Source organism: Fundulus heteroclitus, chromosome 12 (assembly GCF_011125445.2).
Source record: "Fundulus heteroclitus isolate FHET01 chromosome 12, MU-UCD_Fhet_4.1, whole genome shotgun sequence".
Taxonomy (NCBI): Eukaryota; Metazoa; Chordata; class Actinopteri; order Cyprinodontiformes; family Fundulidae; genus Fundulus; species Fundulus heteroclitus.
The window spans coordinates 45590986-45611140 of NC_046372.1; positions in this window are offsets into that span (position 1 = coordinate 45590986).

Consider the following 20155-nt stretch of genomic DNA (forward strand, 5'->3'; position numbering starts at 1 on the left):
AACAAAATCTGAAGTGAAATGCATGAAGTCGTGTCTGCAGAACTCATCTGTGTTTGTTGTCGAAGGTTGTCCGATGCCTCAGTCATAGTCCTTCAATGTCCATTTTCAGTCCAATGTCTGACTTAAGCACAACATTCTCCTTCTCATCAACAGTCCATCCTCCAGTCCTTACGCCTGCAAACAGAATGAATTCTGCCAGCATTTTTTGCCAAAGAAAACGCTCCATAGGTTGAAAAGAAATTACAGCAAAACAGTCACAAACATTTTAACTACAGTGTTCCCTCTAACATGACAAACATAAAAGAAACAAAAGGATAAAAAATAAATCAAACTTTGTCTCTGACAAAATAAAACTCAAAACTGGATCAGGCTGAAGTCAATGACATCACCTTTAGTCCTTGTCCCAAGGATCAGCCCCCAGGCCAGAACACACAGACCCAGCCTTGCCGTAACATTCAGATGTTTAAATCATGGTCAGATTTGTTTATCATATCTATTGTCCTTCTCAGGTTATACTGTCCCTCTGAGGATCGCCTCAGCTCAGCATAACTAATAACATCAGATGATTTCGTAACTGATGACGCGTGTAACGTGGCCTTCTGATATTTTGACGCTTCTCAAAATTTCTCATTAGTTGCATTCAAATCCCAAGTAAAAATAAATAAAATAAATGAATAGAAAACCCTAGAAAAGCAACCATATTTAGTTCCATACAGTTTGTTCAAAGCAGTTTTCCCTCATCTATTTAAATCAAAAATCTTGTATATCTAAACTTCTTTCAACTGGACTGGTTTGTGATGAATCATTATTATTATAAGTAATGAGATCTCAGTAATTTTAAATTACTTTAGGGCTAAAAAACAAGTTATAGGATCTCAGCCTAAATTTGTAAAACAGTAAACTTAACAAGCTTATGTAACGCTTATTTCCAATTTCTAACAAAGCTGAAATATTTCCGTTCAAGCCATGTTAATCTCTCCGTGTATCAATTTAATTTGGTCCTGATATTTAATGTTAAAAAACAAACTTTGTTATTTAAATCTCTCTTTTACTGTACCTCTATTGTTAACATAGTCCATGCTTAAAATGTCATTTGAATTACGGAGCTGCAGTTCTCCCAAAACAAATGAACATTCTGAAACCATGAACATTACTTTTACCCCGAATTAATTCACACAGACGAACGTTTAGTTACATAGTTACATACACACGTACGGTTACATACAAACGATGACATTCAGACAGACAAACACGTGCAGGCCTGCTTTTTCACCATCTTAAATAGTTCTATGTTTTTCATAATTTTTAAACGTCAACGCCGAAAGATGTTTTCAACGCGTTAAGTTCCCGCTTAATTTAAAAGGTGGAGAGCGTGCGCTGGTTACGACCCCCCGATGCTTCGTCCACACGCGGTTTTACGCTTCAGTCCCGCAAGGATACAACTCTGTGTCTCGCAGACACTTGGACGCTTACCCATTTTTGAAAGTTATACGTCGCTATTAGCAGTTTAGACCCATTTTATCCACAACGGAAGTGCCTAATCGGTCCCCACGTAAACGCTTCCCCGGTGCAACGCCTTTTTAGTTTCGTTTCCGTTTCCTTGTTTTTATCGCTTTTCTTTTTTCTCGTAATTTTATTTTTATTATTTAGTAGCAGTACTGCAATAAAATAAAATAATAGTAATAATAATAACCCCTATGTGAGAAATCTGCATGTTTAATCAAATCATATCAAATCATTTATGCATGTCATGCGTCTGGGCCCCTACGTTTTTCAGCATGAAATCGAACGTCTCACCCTGGGGCTAGGCTTGACCCTGAAAAACCTCTGCCTTTCCCCCATTACACTGACTGTTCTGCATCCAGACTTTTTTTTTATTATTTTATTTATTTTATCCTTTTTTTGTTTTTTATTATTATTTTTTACGTCCTTAGCACGATCGACCAACTAAATGAAAGGCCTCACATCCGATGGTCGCCTTTTTGGTATAATGGTCGGGGTCCCCACTTATCAAAGCTGCAAACGTCTTCGCAACAGTCAAGGACTTAAGCATCCCTGCCGCTTTCATCCACAACAGAAGTGGACAGCCTCTTGCACAAACCCAAGACAAGAGGACTTTAATGGACCAGCTGCAAACTGCTCAGCCGGTCACCTGTTCTCCAGGTGAAAATCACTCTGCCACTCCTCCCCCCTTGTGGGAAAGTCCGTATTTCAGCTGAAAACGTATTCTAATTAAATTTTGAATTTTAGTTTAATGTTTAAACCTTAGTCACCGTTCGGTATTGCGAACCCTGTTTTATTTGCCTTAAGGATTAAATATAATTCATTATTTCTACCGGCTTTTACTTTTACTACCTTTTAGGTTTACAGTTTTAAATTTTAAAATTTCTTGAGGTATACTTTAAAATGGGGTTTAAAATTTAAAAGCTTGCAAGCATTTTTGACCAATCGCGTTTGTTTTTAAAAGAGCTGGAAAATAATCCCCTTACCGTCTCATGAAAGAAAGGTTCGGATCTTCGCGCCGACGCCCAGAGACGCTCCGAGACCAGGAGCTCCTCCACATCCCTTGAAAATCCATTCGGGGTACCAGAGGCCGGATAACCTCTCCGGGCCGGCCAAAGCAGCTCCTGTCCCCGGACTCCCTCGCTCGTCGGTCGGAGATCCTGTTCGTGACGCCAAATTGTTGTGGGAGTTTTGGGTGGAATATTAAACAATAGTAACTGAGTTCCCATCTTTACTAAATGACGAGACGGTGGTATAACGTTCCAGCACTTTTAATGAGAAACAGAGCAGAGATTCACATAGTTGGAAAGTAATCGCACTCCACGGTTCCGCTGCAGTCTCTGTCTGCCCTGTCTCTGTCTGCCTCGCTTTTCGGGCTTCCCCTAATACTGCACCGTGGCCTTCCCATGAGACAAAACAAAGACAGTCTATCGTAAACAATCAGTATCCCTCAGCAGCTGCAGCATTTGGCCTTGCAATCAGAAAACAGTGGATCTTATACACAGACATCAGGTCTCCAGGCCTCCTCTGTCCGAGTGGTGTGAGGCCATAGTGACTTCAGAATAATAATTCTTATAACACAGACACATAAAGTAATTCAATAATTATTTGTGAATGTGTCATTTCAATGTTTCAAGGTTTGGAAAACATAGCTGTTGGCGAAAGCCCAACAATTCTGTTTTTTGAAAATGGAACAAGGTTAAGTCAGTTGTGACATTGTTTCCTAATCAAGGAACTCAAACTCTGTGTTTATTTCGTTAGACTGACTCCACTCTCACCTTGAACATTAGCATTGGAACACAAAACAAAAGGAAGCAGAGCTGAACTTTCTAGCAATTTTCTTTTAAATCAAGAAGATGTAACAGATGTGTGGAATGACTAGACATTTGAGGACAATTTCTGGTCTCCAGTTTCTATAAAGTTTTAACATACTGATACCAATTTTAACCAGAATTAAGTTTCTCTTTGTAAATTATCATATTTAAAGTTAATAGAACACTAATCAAGGTATTTATGTATTACTGGCTGAAAACCATTCACTGATTGTGAGAATAATCCAGTTTCATGTTGGGTAAATGTTTAACACACATCTGCTGAAGCCACAATTAAGCTTTATCGGATCAACGGTCAAGCTGCCAACCACACAATAAGCAATCATGTTAACATACATCCCTGCAAAGCTTGGACATTCCTGTAAGTGTGTGATTATCAAAACAGACTAAAAAGAAGAAATTTAGCTAAACTTCAAATCACTCCCTTCACAAATACACCCAACTGCATGCCATGGGTTCCCAAAACAATTAGCTTTTCTGCAGCTCTCTGATTTGAAAATAGGTATATTTGAGTCTTCCTCCCTCAGTAACAACTTCCACTTTGAAAAGTGCTGTTGTTACCCTGAGCTGGTAGCGCTCATTGTGGTGCATTCACCAGTAGCAAAAAGAATAGATTTGGAGGTTTCTGACGAAACAGTCACTGGTGAGGGAGGTTACTCAGCTTCTTGTCACCAGCTGATTTCTCAGTGTATTTGAAGATTTATTTCTACGATGAGGGAAATGGATAAACTTGGGTCTATAAAATGGGTTGTTATTTATGTTGCACTGCTCTCAGTTCTGTTTATGTTCTGCAGGTATATGAAATAACACAGGAAAAATCTTCCAAGTATGTTTAGGTGCTTTTTTTAGGTGCTTTACATGTCATGCAGGGCACTGCCTGCTCTGTGGTGGCAAGACGGAAAGATGGGGAGTGTCTGCTGACTGCCCTTCTTGAGGAGGACTGATAGTACACAACTCAATTTGTTGGGTTTCAATCCAGCTCTAAATCCTGCATTTCCAAGAATGGCATTTCCTTCGACTGAGGTTTGTGAACATTTGCATCTAATGGTAGCCTACCGGAAAGAACTCTACAGTGACAATGAAAGCTTCCATCCATTCATCCATTATCTATCACGCCTATCCCTTGTGGGGTCATGAGGGGTGCTGGTGCCTATTTCCAGCTGTCAATGGGCGAGAGGCGGGGTACACCCTGGACAGGTCGCCAGTCTATCGCAGGGCCAATTAAAGCTTCTTCAATTGTAAAAAAAAAAAAAAAAAAAAAAAGAGCTGCAGTGGATAGTGAGAGTATTATCATAAGATTTTCTATCTAACTATTTATTTTTTCATTCACAATGTTTTTCACTAACAATGTTTTATTTCTCAGTCTTTGATTTTTCAGTGTTTTGTTTTACAATGCCAAATCTCTTTTTCAGTGTCAGTGTAAGCTGTCACTGATTTAGCTCCACATATAACTGGCACACTGCATTCAAGGCTAAAGCTGTCCAGTCTTATTTTCAGATGGATGACAGCTACAGTGAGGAAAATAAGTATTTGAACTCTCTTGAACTTTGCAAGTTCTCCCACTTAGAAATCATGAAGGGCTCTGAAATGTTCATCTTTGGTGCATGTCCATAATGTATGATTTTTTTAATAATGTATTTGTGTGATACTGCTGCAAATAAGTATTTGAGTACACCTGCCAATTACCAAAACTTCTGGCCCTCAAAGATCTGTCAGTGTACCTCTAAAAAGTCCACCTCCACTTATCATTCTAAATAAATAGCACCTGTTTGAGGTTGTTAGCTGCATAAAGACACCTGTCCACCCCACACAATCAGTAAGACTCTAACTACTAACATGGCTAAGACCAAAGAGCTGTCCAAAGACACCAGAGACAAAATTGTAGACCTCCACAAGGCTGGAAAGGCCCCACGGAGCAATTGCCGAGCAGCTTGGTGAAAAAAGATCAACTGCTGGAGCAATTAGTAGGAAATGGAGGAAGCTAAACATGACTGTCAATCTCCCTCTGACTGGGGCTCCATGCAAGATCACACCTCATGGCGTATCAATGATCCAAAGAAAGGTGAGAAATCAGCCCGGGACTACACAGGAGGAGCTGGTCAATGACCTGAAGAGAGCTGGCTCCACTGTTTCCAAGGTTACAGTGGGTAATACACTAAGACGTCATAGTTTAAAGTCATGCATGACATAGGAAGGTTCCCCTGCTCAAATCAGCACATGTCCAGGGCTGTCTTAAGTTTGCCCATGACCATTTGGATGATCCAGAGGAGTCATTAGAGAAGGTTCTGTGGCCAGATGAGACCAAAATAGAACTTTTTGGTCTTAATTCCACTCGCCGTGTTTGGAGGACGGGGAATAATGAGTACCATCCCAAAAACACCATGCCTACTGTGAAGCATGGGGGTGGTAGCATCATGCTTAGGGGGTGTTTTTCTGCACATGGTACAGGACGACTGTACTGTATTAAGGAGAGGATGACCAAGGCCATGCATTGCAAGAATAATCTTCTTCCCTCAGTTAGAGCATTGAAGATGGGTCGTGGCTGGGTCTTCCAATATGACAATGACCAGAAGCACATAGCCAGGATAACCAAGGAGTGGCTCCGTAAGCAGCATATCAAGGTTCTGGAGTGAACCTAAGCTGTCTCCAGATCTAAACCCTACAGAAAATCTTTGGAGGAAGCTCAAACGTTGTGTTTCTCTGCAACAGTGCAGAAACCTGGCTGATCTGGAGAAGATCTGTGTGGAGGGCAGAATCCCTGCTGCAGATTGTGCAAACCTGGTGAAAACCTACAGGAAACGTTTGACCTCTGTAATTGCAAACAAAGGTTACTGTACCGAATAGTAAAATTGATTTTCACAGGTGTTCAAATACTTATTTGCAGCAGTAACACACAAATAAATTATTTTTAAAAAATCATATATTGTGATTTTCGGATTTTTTTTATTTTTTTTTTTAGATTATGTCTTTTACAGTGGACATACACCTAAGAAGAAAATTTCAGACCCCTCCATGATTTATAAGTGGGCGTACTTTGTGTTCAAAAACTTATTTTCCTCATTGTATGAGCAACACTAGTAATATTAGATTTAGCACAAAAAGTAGGGAAATTTGTGTTTGGTCAATTATGTGTTTGGTGTAACTGTGTTTCTTGGCAAATAAATCTTATGGCACTGGAAAACCTGATAGTTTTCCTTTAATTAGTCATAGAATTGGAAGAAAGATGCATTTGTTGGTAGAGCAGCAGAACTGAGTGTGTGGGTTGTGTCCATGAAAGCCTTGCTAGATCTTCTCTGCCAATGCCAAAGAGCTTATTCTGCAATCAACTCTTGTTTGGTGCCAGTTTACGGATAATGAAGTTTGAAGATGAAATACATGTCCAAAATATACCAGCATATTTGTGTTACAGGGGCTTCAGCAACAGAACTAAACGCAACACAACAGTCTGGCACCTCCTCCTCATGTCACTGGCTTGGTCATACAGTGCTGTGGAATAACATCACCTTATTCAGCTAGCATATGTTACATACAAGCTGTTGTGATGGTCACTCTAAAATGAACAGCATGCTCAAACTGACCCCACAAGCGCTTCAGTGATGACAAGCCTTGCTTTTCTAGTGAGAGTGATGCCACCCTACACCTTTACAGTACCTCCACTTAAAGATGTTACCCTATTGATGCAGCAATCTGTTTAACATTCCCCTCTTTTCCTCCACCCTGTGACCTTAAGATCCAATTGTCCTAGGCAGAATATAGACTTATGTCCAGGTTCCACTTCACGTTGCTGAAATTGGTGCCAAATGGACCTGACGTTGAACGGTAGTCATTGTAGGCCTCCTGACAGCCCTGTGAGACAGAGGATTGGCTGTGTTCAGTCTATTTAGTAAGCCATGGTTGACATGCTTCTGCAAACCTGGGCTGAAATCTATCTGCGGTTGCTGAATGTTGACAGGGTGAAGGAATTCATCTCTTGAGATGCTGTCTCTTTGGGATGCCCACTTTACTGCCTGCATCTGGTATCCACCATTATATGGTACTTGGCCTTCAATTTGAAGATGTAACTAGGGCTCACTTGCTTGGAGCAGACACCAACAGACCGCTGTAGGAGGGTCAGTTTGGTCATAAAACCGATTGCAGGACCCTGGTGTGCCAGCGGCTCAAAACAAGAGCCAATAACTGAATCATTTGTTTGGTCTTGGCAGACAAGATTTAGCAAGAACTTAAAACTTCTGCTCAACTTACAAATGCATTTTTCTTTCAAATGTGGCTCTGCTTAAATCAGAATAAAACAGGCTTTCCAAAGGTTTATGATTTATTGTCAAGAAGCATTGTTACAGCAAAGGAGTGATAGATCTGATCCAACATAATTTTTCTTACTTTTTGTGCAAGTTTAGATACAGTTGAAGAAAACCACTATGATATATTTTCTTTTGTCACATCATGATCATTGTAAGCAATTTCTTCCAAATCTATTCCCACTTTAGGTGGCACTGGCAGCACAGTGTTAAAACTCCTTTTCAGAGATGTTTACTTCTGTCACAATGCAACACATATGAGTGTAAATCTCTGCTCACGGGTGGAAGAATGTTCCCTTACCAGTCTGCACTTCCACAAATGTGTGCTGATTACTCTCGATAATCCACTGCTAAATTGAACCCCTCTCAGTCAGTACTTTTGTAAATTAACCTTTTGCTGCCATTCCGACTGCAAGTCTTTAGGGGTAAATCTTGACAAGCTTTGTGCTTGTCAAGATTTTGCCCACTCTTCTTTTCCAGTAGGCTCAGTGCCAGTCAAATTCAATGGAGAGCATATTTACATATCTTTTTTCAAGTCCTGTCATGGATCCTCAAGTGGATTTTGGTTGGGACTTTGACTCTGTCATTATAATGCTCTGTCATTATAACGAAACAGTGGTGCCAGCTCTCTTCAGGTCATTATAGTGCATTGAACTGGAACATATTTAATCTAAACCATTCCAGAGTGGCTCTGGCTGTATGTTTGGGTTATTGTCCTGTTGGAAAGTGAACTTCTGCCCAGTCTCAAGTCTTTTAAAGCCCTTAACATGTTTCCAACCACTGTTTTCTTACAATTGTGGCTCCATCCCCCATCTTCCCATATATATTGACCAATCTTCCTGTCCTGCTAAAGTAGGGGTGTCCAAAGTATGGCTCAGAGGTCATTTGCAGCCCCTGGACTGATATTGTGAGGCCCCTAATGTCACGATTTTGGACTTTTTTCACTGTTTCAGGACAGGTTTTGGGAGCATCTTTAGAGGGCTCCAGGTCAGCGATCTGTCCTCCTGGTATCAGTCCCAGACACCACCTGTGAAAGCACCACTCCTCAGCATCATCCACTGCCTCGCTGACAAAGGCACCAACGTCTGCCCCCCATTCCTGTTTCGTGTCCTTTGAAGGTTGATCCAGACATCAATACCTCTATACACCCAGTCCAGGCTGTTGAGTTGGTGACTCAGGGTTCTGATTTCACGGGCTGGACAAGACAATGTCAGAATGTGGCTGCGGCTGAACCCGCTGCTACTACCTCTAAATCACTCATTCCTGTTGGGTCCGCCTTGTCGGCAGTTGCTGGGGAGCCATGCAGCACTCTACCCAAGCCCACGGGGTCAGTCTTTTCCCCTGCTGCCGCTGACTCATGTAGAACTCCTCCCAACGATTCCTCTTACACCACTTACAAGGAGTTGGAGAACAAAATAATATCCTTTGTACTCGTTATTAAGAGACTGAGAGAGACTTTGAGTTACAGTTATTCTCCTATATTGAAAAACAAGCTAAAAGAGCTTGGGGTACTGTCACGATTTTTAACTTTTTTTCATTGTTTCGGGACAGTTTTTGGACTGATTATATTAATCAGATCTGTCATCTCTCAGTCACCAGTGCATCAGCTCTGTCACCTTCCAGCCACTCAGCACCTGATCAGCGCCACTTGCTACTCCTCCTGTCTCCCTGCCTTTATATGCCTGTCTCAGCCTACCTTTCCTTGCCAGATAATCTTGTCTTGCCACATGTGCACTGCAGCCGTGTCTTTACCAGTTTCTGTGTGCTCAACCAGCTGGACTCTGCTTGTGTTCAGCCCTCACTCATGTATGCTTCCAGTGTGTACACGCTGCTCAAGTCTGCCTTGTTCCCTGTGAGGTCCCAATGCTTGCTCTGCTCATTCTGGTGGTTCCTCGGCCCGCATCGTCTGTTCTGGTCAGCTCCTGCCTTCATTATTGTTCTGGTCCGCCACAGCCTGCAAGTTCCTGGTCAGTCTGATTCTGTCCGCCATTCTTGTTCTGGTTCTGCTCACGTCGCTATCCACATATTCTGCCCAATCCTGCCGGTCTGCATCATCTTCCAGTATTCAATCGTTCTTCAATAAACCTTTTTCAAATCGTGGGTACTTCTAGCATAACACACTACACTGCAATTCATGACAGATTTAGCCTACCATCACAGGTTGTTGATGCAGATGGAGACTTGTTATTTTTGATTAGGGCAAAATTATTACCAACATGTAAAAATCTTCTTACAATTGACAATGTTAGGTACACCGTAAAGTGTTTCTCTTTTTAATAACCACACTTTTTACACTCTCTTCAATTTCATATTAAACAGGACCCCATCTGTCTAATGACATTTAGTCAAATGCAGATTTCGGTGGACCAAAATCTGCTTTTAATTAATTTTATTAAAATCGGCTGAATACAGCAACGGTTTTCTATGAAAGACTGACCCAAATCCTGTTCTTATGGTTGAGAGTAGACTTTTCTTTTAACTGAACCTAAAAGAATTTGAAAACTGGATGACCTACAATGGATCTACAATGAATTACACATCCCATTCAAACATAAAATCTGATTTTTTATATATATATATATTGCATGCTAATATTGTGTGGAGTTGGTGAAAAAAATTCACAATATAATTTCTAGGTATTTTCTTTTCTTTTTGAGTACCTCTGGCCTAACAGTTTTGCCCACTTAACAAGTTTGGACACCTCTATACTGAGGGAAAGCATCCCTGCAACATGATGCTGCCATCTCCATGTTTTATGTGTTCATAATTATGGGCTGCGTTGGCTTTTCACCACTCATCATGTTTGTATACAGGCCGAAAAGGTTCATGTCAGTCACATGTGTGTCAAAGAGCCTTCCATCACATGTTTGCTTTGTCCTCTTACATGGCTTGTTGCAAATTGCAAAACATCCTCCCATAATTTAGCAATGACTGAACAATTGTCTGTGACATGTTCAAAGCTTGGGACATTGTTTTCTATTTTAACCCTGCTTCAAACTTTACTTTCTATTTGCTTCTTAGATGACTTCTGGAACCAACCAGATTATAGCCGGTATCAAAGTAAAGGGAATTGAATAAATGCATTGTGCACTTTTTATGTTAAAAAAATTGTAAACTAAAAAAAGCAATGTACCATTATTTCAAAGTTTAAGATTTATTTAAAATTGTATAAATTAAATAATTTCCTAAAACAGACTCAGCAGCTGCAGTAGGGAGTTCTTTTTTTTTTTTTTTTTTTTTTTTTTTTTACTTTCACAAGTGGAGCAAACAGCTTTCGCCATAATGCTCCGCTTGATTGCGTGTAAATAGCTTTATTGTGATTCCTGCAGGGAGAATTTCAAATTATATGGACACTACAATGGGAAAGTAGGACAGTAAAAGAAAAACAAGAAGAGAAAAAAAAGAGAAAGAAGAGGTGAAAGAAAGAAGAGATAAAAGGAAGAGAATGATAAAACTTCCTCTGTCTGCTCCATCACCTGGAAAGAGACACAAAAAGAACAGCACAACCAACAGACATAAAGCAACAGATACAATCGTGTAACACCTTGATACCATTGCTAAATCATATGTATTATTATTTAAGCTGACATGTGTAATGTGATACCTAAAAAAAAAGTAAAAGAAAGTAAATAAATTATAGCCTTTCTGTATATAAGTGAACATTTAATACCTGGGACCCAGCACCTGTGGGAGATTGTGAGAGTGCACTAGTTTAGGTGAAAATTATCCAGAAGGAAATGGCTTGATAGTGATTGTGGAGAACCGAAGACCCACCTTCCCTGAGCACAGAGGCAGGGGTCAGGGGACCCATAACCCCGGACTCCCAAAGGGGCCCCCAAAGCAGTGCGCCCGAGAGGGGCCTTCACAGGAAATCTACAACCCCCCCCTGAGGAAAGAGGAGAGACGACCCTGAGGAAATCCCCCAGCCACCGCAATGCCGACGCCCTCAAGAGCCGCGGGGACGAGCCCGTGGGCTCCGCCGGCAGCCGGCCGCGCTGAAGTGGTCCTGGCCATGGGCCCTGGGGGACAGAGGCCCCAGGGGCGCCCCGCCCCCGCGGCAGGGGCCCCGGCCGCCCCCCGGGGGGCCAGGCCCCGCGAAGCCACCGCCGGGAATGGGCCGGCGCCCACCCGGGAACCCGCCCCAAACCCGAGGACCGTCAACGCGCCAGAGGGTCAAGGCGCCCGCCAACGCAGCGGAGGAGGGCAGGACGTGGGGGGATGGGCTCCGCACCTAGCGGAGACTTGAGATGATCTTGGGAGAGGGAGCGGACCGAACCCAAACCTGGAAAAAAAAAAAAAAAAAAAAACACTCATTCACACCATCCCTCCCTTGTGCCCCACTCGCCACACACAGACACCAAAAAAAAAAATAAATAAATAAATAAAATAAATAAATAAAATAAAAAATAAATAAAACAAGGACGCTTTACACACATTCCCACATAGCATTCACATCCAAAAATCCCAAGTGGGGGGGGGGGGGGGGGTCACCACAATTCAACAATACGACTGCCTGTGCCCGACCCCCGGCCCCGCCCCCGGACCAGGCGCCCCCCGGACAGGCCCCCCAAAGAGGGGGGGCCGACACGACCCGTACGGGCCATCCGACCAGAGCCCCCCATCACCCACTATATACCTAATAAACTCCCTCCTACCCCGACCTTACCCTAGCCACCCCTGCCCCCCATCCCTTCCTGGGGAGAGCAGAGGCGTCAGCCCCAGATCCGGTAAGCCGCTGGCCAGCCGCAACAGCCCCCCGCCAAGACCCCGTACCCAGTGGCCCGCACCTCCTCCAGGCCCCAGACTCCGTGCCGCGATCGGAGATCGGGGGTGTGCAAAAGACCCCCGATCCTCCCTACGCCCGCTCAGATGTTGTGTTGTTGCATGTTGTTCTCAGGTGTGTTTAAAACTGGGAGCACCGAAGGGGGTGCACGGCACAGCCCACCCCCCCTCCGGGAAGGGAGCTGGTGCCAGCGCCCCCCCTCCAAGCAACTACCCAGAAGAACCCTCAATGTCTAAATGCGAGAGGGGGTGAAGGGAGCCGCCCGGGGCGAGGCTCACACAACATAAGCCCCCCCCCAGACGTCTTCCCCCCACCTCCCCCATATCGTGGCCTACATGGATGTGCGTTGTGAAAATGTTTGGAGTGAAAGTGTCTAAAATGCATGATAAAATTGGGGACAGGGACGTCACCAAAAGGTGGCAACCTCTAGTAACGCCCTCTCCCCAAGGACCTACATGTGTGGCGGCGTGATGGAGCAGGCAGAGGGAGGAGTCCGGGGATGGGGAGCAAAGGACTGAGGAGCCAACCCAGGGAGCCAGCTCCCCTACTGACTCCAATAGGCACCCCCGCTCCCCGAAAGCCCCACCCGGAGAAAGGGGCCCCTCCAGCGGCACCACCATCGTTATCGTTGCAGTAGGGAGTTCTAATAGAAACGTGGACTTAAGCCCTATTCGCATGGGATAAGCATTATCTGGGGACCCCATGTAAATGACCCCCCTGTGTCTGCTTTTTATTTGGCGCATTCACACAGGACAACAGAAAACCTGAGATTTTGCTGAAATTCACAGACATCTCCCGGATATGATGTTAACAAGCTGTGTATTGCGTATAATTTAACTTATTGTTGGCTACATACTTTATCATTTGACTCGAGGAATGACGTGAACCAGTGTGGTTTGATGTTAAAACTACTTTGCAGGCTACGGTCAAAGCTCAGTGCTGTGTTACTGCCAGCACTAGCCTGCTGTATAACAGAATGCTACAAACAGAAGAAAATGGTTCTTACCTCACAGTAATGTGATATACCATTTGCATCTGATATTGCTCCTTCTCTTCAGCCTTTTCTTTTTTATGCCGTACGTCATGGCCGATAGGGTTTTGCTGGCCTCCATTCTTCACCAAAAGCAAATAGAAATGTGCCCAGAAAACAAAAACAACCTAATGACTTATCAGATCCTGCTCATTTCTATCCAAGTCACAAAGATACCTATTCACATTGAATTAGTATTATCACAAGACCTTAGAGTGCAGCAAAATATAGTAGACCTGTGCAAATTCTCACTTATCAGGATAATCACAATAGCAATGAGAAAAAAAAACTTACTTTTCATATATTACCTACTGCAGCTTGAATCAAAATTAACGTTATTTGTCAAGTTTGTGGGTACATACTAGGAGTTTGGCTTAAGCTTTCAAGTTTATAAATTCATTAAGTTTGTAAATTAATTTTGAACACGGCATTTAGTCAAAGTGGTTACATTATTGTGTGGTATGGCAGTGGAGTCGCATGCATGCTGGATGTTTAACACACAATCCTGGGGAAAAAATCTAAATCATCACTAATGGAGGATCCTCAGTTTGTTGTTTTACTTACTAGAGGGATCACCTCTTCACAGTCCCACCGGTTTTCCGTCTTGCATCTGGAAGCTGCTCATGCTGAGAGTTGATTATATTACTAGATCCAAGTTCCAACCTCTGAGAAATATGTTCAAGCTGATTCAACAGAATGGGATACAGCGCTTTTTAGGTTTGGATGATTGAAAATCTACCTTAGCCTGCTTTGAAAAACCAGTAATTTATAGGAAATTCTTTGCCGTACATGACTCAGTTTTGAGAAGACAAGCAAATCGGATATTTTATCTTCACTCAAGTGCTGACACATTTGTTAAAGGTTAAAAAAGGTGTTATGCTGCATTTTGCAGCACCATGAGGTAACGCTCTGGAAAGATTCCAGCAAATTCATGGTTGTAAAAAGAATATGAGGCTGAACATATGGTTAATTCACAATGGCCCGGGGAAAACCTGCTAGGTAGGTGACCGTTTTGGCTCATAAGCAGAAGAGCATCTTTAGTGCAGTATGCAGTTCTTATGTGAAAATTAAAGGTTGGGGTATTTTCTTTAAAGCAGCATCTAGAACAGTATGCAACAACAAACATTTGATATAGTACAAGAGGAAACAAAACCAAGATGCATTTTCTTTTATAGCTCTGATGTCTGAATAATTAATTTTTAGTACCAGACAATGCGTCTAATAATCGGCTCAACAAGGATTTACACAATGCCATGCAGAAGTACTCCCATCCCTTTGAACCTTTTCACAATTTGTGACATTTGAACACAACATTATTTTATGTGATACGCCAATATGTAGTGAATCATTGGAAAGTGGCAGGAAAAATAAAACATGCTTGTCAAACTTATGCAAACTAAAATCTGCAAATTGTTCACTCCACTACCCATAATTTTCACTCCACTACCCATAATTTGTCACAAAAAGTGGTTTTATGGTGTTTTCAAGTGAGAAAGTACAACTCAAAACTTCATCTGTCAGTTCATTAAGATTATGAGCCTATGTGAATCTGCTTTTGGAGTTTCTGAAGAAGCTAATTCTATTTACAGGCTACTCTGCCTACTAAACTAACCGGGCAACTTCCCTTTGACCAACTTAGTGATTTCAGACCCCTCTTGGGACTTTTTTCAATAAAATGACTATCAACAAATCTAGCAACCTTTTTCTGTGTTATTGGCCACATTAGCGACTTCACATGAAAGCACTCTCTATTCCTAAGCACGTACAGACGGTCAGTCCCAGCAGCCTCGTCATACAGCAAACTCTGCCTGAAGTCAGGGCAGAGAGGAGACCCATTCCATTTCCACGTTGCAAACGGATCAGGCTTGCGCAAAGGTGCTGGTGATCCCGTCTGGATTACAAAGCAGGATGTAAATACAATGTAAATATAATATTTTATGGATGGATTTTTCCTTTGAAACTGTTGCTCTAAAAAAAATCCCTGCATTTGATTCACTCACAAGCTGTGTTTGCATTAATCATCAGTTTATGCAAATTGATGATTACAGAAAAATGCCAATTTTGAAAAAAAAAACAAAGGTTTTTTGATACAAGGTTTAGAGCTAGGATGAAGTTGCTTTTCTGCCTGAGGTTTCTTCCCGTTAAAGGGGAGTTTTCCTCTCCACCGTCGCTACATGCATGCTCGGAATGAGAGATTGCTGCAAAGCCCTTGAAAATGTCCACCATGCCTCTGAGCTCTTTCAGGAGGAGTTAAATGCTGCGTGTCGAGGACTTGATCTGTCTGGATGATTTGATAGAATTTGACGTTAAGTGCCTTGAGGTGACATGTTGTGAATTGGCGCTATAGAAATAAAAGTGAATTGAGTTGAATTTTCGCATCACACAAGTCACATGATCAACAACTGGATATTACAACTGCTGACAAAGACAAAGATGTCAGGAAGTATTAAATCCACAGCTCTTCTGTACAATTATACACTACAATGTCCCAGAAACGCTGCATACATAGTCGCCCCAAAGCATGAGGGGCTTGTCACTACAATGCCGTAGTAAGGCGTTGACATTTCCTCTGATGGCTAAAGATGAGTGCTAGTGAATATCTCACGTGTTTATATCTGTCACCAACGTGTTTTTAATGATTTATTGCATGAACAAACTTATTCACATATGATTGTTTTTTGCATTTCCAATTTAATAGAAACACCTCAATTGCAAAATTGTGTTTTTTTTTGTTTTTTTTTACATTTGCAGAATATCAAAGTTTTGCAGACATTTGTAATTGAAATGCAGCTAGAGCCTCAGTCACTTATTCACTTCATCCACTGTGTGTGCCTCTGATAACAGTTTTTTGGTAAAATTTCATATAAAAACCTGACTTATGTAGTGTGGGTTCAGGTAAAGTATTAAAATCAATCATTTATTTCTAGGTTAATTTGTAGTTTCTAAACATTTACTGTTTTAATCACTGTCTCGCAACTGTTGATATTCCTTCTCTGTCCTGCAGCCTGCATCACAATTATGACAAATTGCAAAGTAGGTAATAACCTCATCTTGCAACCTCTAGGAGGAGCCAATAGTGACTCCTTCCTCAGGAGTTGGCTACAGTGTGCAGCTGGAGTGTGGATCCCTGTTACTATAATGTTTTGTCCTGTTTTGCAGTCTGGGATTTCCCCCTAGCTGCTAGCTGTTTGTTACGGCTGAAAGTGGATATAAATGTTAAGTAAATTTGTGGTGAAAAACTGCAAGTACCAGAATATGAAATGTAAGAACAGATTACTGGATCAATGTGTGCTTCTGTGCTTTTTTGTCTCTCTTGTTGTGTCTCTGCTCTGTCTTCTGTAACCCCAGTCGGTCGAGGCAGATGACCGTTCATACTGAGCCTGGTTCTGCTGGAGGTTTTCCTTCCCGTTAATGGGGAGATTTTCTTCCCACTGTCGCTTCATGCTTGCTCAGTATGAGGGATTGCAGCAAAGCCATGTACAATGCAGACGACTCTCCCTGTAGCTCTACGCTTCTCGAGGAGTGAATGCTGCTTGTCGGGACTTTGAAGCAATCAACTGGTTTCCTTATATAGGACATTTTTTACCAATTTGTTTAATATGATTGAATTTGACTTTGTAAAGTGCCTCGAGATGAAATGTTTCATGAATTGGCGCTATATAAATAAAATTTAATTGAATTGAGTTGAATTGAAGATTTTTTGCTGGACGTTTTTGGCATTTTAAGATAATGTAGGCACTAATTATGAGCAGTTTCACCACAGTTCTGTAAGAAAAATATTTCATCCATTTTCTGACCCGCTTAATCCCTCATGGGGTCGAGGGGAGCTGGTGCCTATCTCCAGCGTTCACTGGGCGAGAGGCAGGGTACACCCTGGACAGGTCGCCAGTCTGTCGCAGGGCAACACAGAGACAAACAGGACAAACAACCATTCACGCACACACACACTCACACCTAAGGAGAATTTAGAGAGGTCAATTAACCTAAAAGTCATGTTTTTGGACTGTGGGAAGAAGCCAGAGTACCCGGAGAGAACCCACGCATGCACAAGGAGAACATGCAAACTCCATGCAGAAAGACCCAGGGTTGGATTTGAACCCAGGACCTTCTTGCTGCAAGGCAACAGCGCTACCCACTGCGTCATTGTGCAGCCCCCTCAAAAAATATTTTAATGAGGTAAAAATGATTAAACAGAGCCATTTCAGCTACCTTATATACTATAACAATTCACATTTGCATTTGCATTTGCCAGTCTTTGCAGTGGTGGTGTTAACTCTTATGCTGCGTTCAGACCAAATGTGATTTGAGCACCAAAATGGCGTCCAACATCTAATCTTGGAAACTTTGATGTGTGAAAAGATTGGTGTGACACATGTTGGGAGGAGCTACCCTGTTTTCCTCAAATGTGGGGAAATATTTACCCTGTTAAAAGTTTTGATAACTCACCCGAGATCCTGACTTCCTTACTATTTTTCATTCAGGCAAGGCCCTTTACTGTCTCTAGTAATAGTTTGACTGATGATAGATAATAGGATGGGCACAGACAGCAACGATCAGTTCATCCTCCATTGTCGACTTCAAGGCTTTTTTTTGGTCCTTCCATCCAGTATGACAATTTGTCACCATGTCACATGGTCTCTCTGATTGGTTGGTGTTCCGCATCCAGCTGCAAAAGTTCTGATTTTCTAACTTTGGATGATCAGAAAGGTCAAAATGTGCTGCTCCCAACGGTTGAAATGCACCGCAGGACCTCTTGATGCTTCTAGAGGCGGATCTACCATAGACTTTGCAGATGCCCCGATGCTCAACCTGTGTTCAGTGTGAACGCACCATTAACTGTTTTTCCCGTTTTTATGCTGACAGCTCTGCAGGAGGGGAGAGGTTTGGTAGCAGTTTGTTAAAAGCTACCAGGGATCCTCTCCATGTTCTGCTGTCATCTACTCCTGTCCACTCATATTCTATTTTATATGAATATACTGTATGCTTATAATTAGACAGTCAAAGTATCAATTCCCTGTCCTTTACCTGTTTTTTGTTGTTCTGATAAATACATTTTTCACTAAAAAATATTTCCTGCAGCTATTAAGTTTACTTAATAAAAGAAAAATACATGTTTAGTAATTATTCTAAATTAATCATTTAGTTGTAAAGCAACAGCATTGGCCAGATACAGCATGGTAAATAAATTTAATATAAACTTTTAATATAAATATTTTTTACTTTTCCTGCTTATAGATCCAGTGCAACTTAGGACAACATTGAAAGCATCCCTTGTCTCAGCGTGTCAGTGTGGTATGGGAGCTGCACAGCGCAAGATTCAGCACAGGTGGCAAGGTAAACAGAGGAGATTGTGGGATGTCTGTTTGGATAATCTGAGTGAATTGACTTTGAAATAAGATGTGCTTTGAATAATATTATAAATAATATTAAACCAAATTAACTACATAGTCTAAGTGGGACGGCTAAAGTGATCTCCTTTTTGCACCTCTTTCCAACCAAACTTCTTCCTTCCACTCAAATATCTGAGAATATTCTTGGATACAGCCCTCTGTGAATAAGCTTATTCAGCAATGACCTTTTGTGGCTTGCCCTTCTTGAGAAGGGTGTCGATGACTGTCTTCTGGACATCTGTCCAGTCAGGGGCTCAGGAAACCCCTAAAAGGAAGTTGATAAGCTGATTAGGGTGTAAAACCACGAGTTTGCGATATTTAACTTTTTTGTAATAGTCACATTTTCTGAGATTTGCGATTTATGTTTTCACTCTCTGTAAGCCATAATCATCAAAATTACATGAAACAAAGAACTAGAATATCACTGTGTGATTATTATACAGGTGCTGGTCATATAACTAGAAAATCATGAAAAAGTTGATTTATTTTCAGTAATTCTATTCAAAAAGTGAAACTTTATTAATTCCTTACACACAGATTAATATTTTGCAAGCGTTTATTTTTTTATTTTGATGATTATAACTGACAAACTAATAAAAACCTAAAATTCAGTATCAGAAAATTGGAATATTATTTAAGACCAGTAGCCTGCCAGGCTTATAATACGCTAGGCTAGGGGAAACCCCAGAATGCAATAGTGGTGGTTCTTGAAGCGCTGACTCGTGTGAATCTCCTCCACATTTTTTAATTGTTTTTTAGTGTGCAGTGCTATTGCTTGTACACTTTTTCTACCACATCTTTTCTTTCCCCTCTTCTATTAATGTGCTTGGACACACAGCTCTGTGAACAGCCTGTCTCTCTGGCAATGACCTTTTGTGTCTTGTCCTCCTCGTCAAGGTTTCAATGACCGTTATACGGACAACTGTTAAGTCAGCAGTCTTCCCCATGATTGTGCCGCCTACAGAACAAGACTGAGACCATTTAAAGGCCTGCAGGTGTTTTCAGTTAATTGGCTGATTAGAGTGTGGCACCAGGTGTCTTCAGTATTTGAACTTGTCACAATACTCTAATTTTCTGAGATACTGAATTTGCGCTTTTCATTAGTTGTCAGTTATTGTCAAAATTCAAAAATTGTATTAATAAAAAAATTAAAGAAATAAACACTTGCAATACATCAGTCTGTGTGTAATGAATGAATATAATATACAAGATTCTCTTTTTTAATGGAATTATTGAAAATAATCAACTTTTTATTTTTTTAAAGTACATGTAAACTCAGTTACTGTTATTTTATTTCTATTACTAGGGCTGTTTAGTGCCAT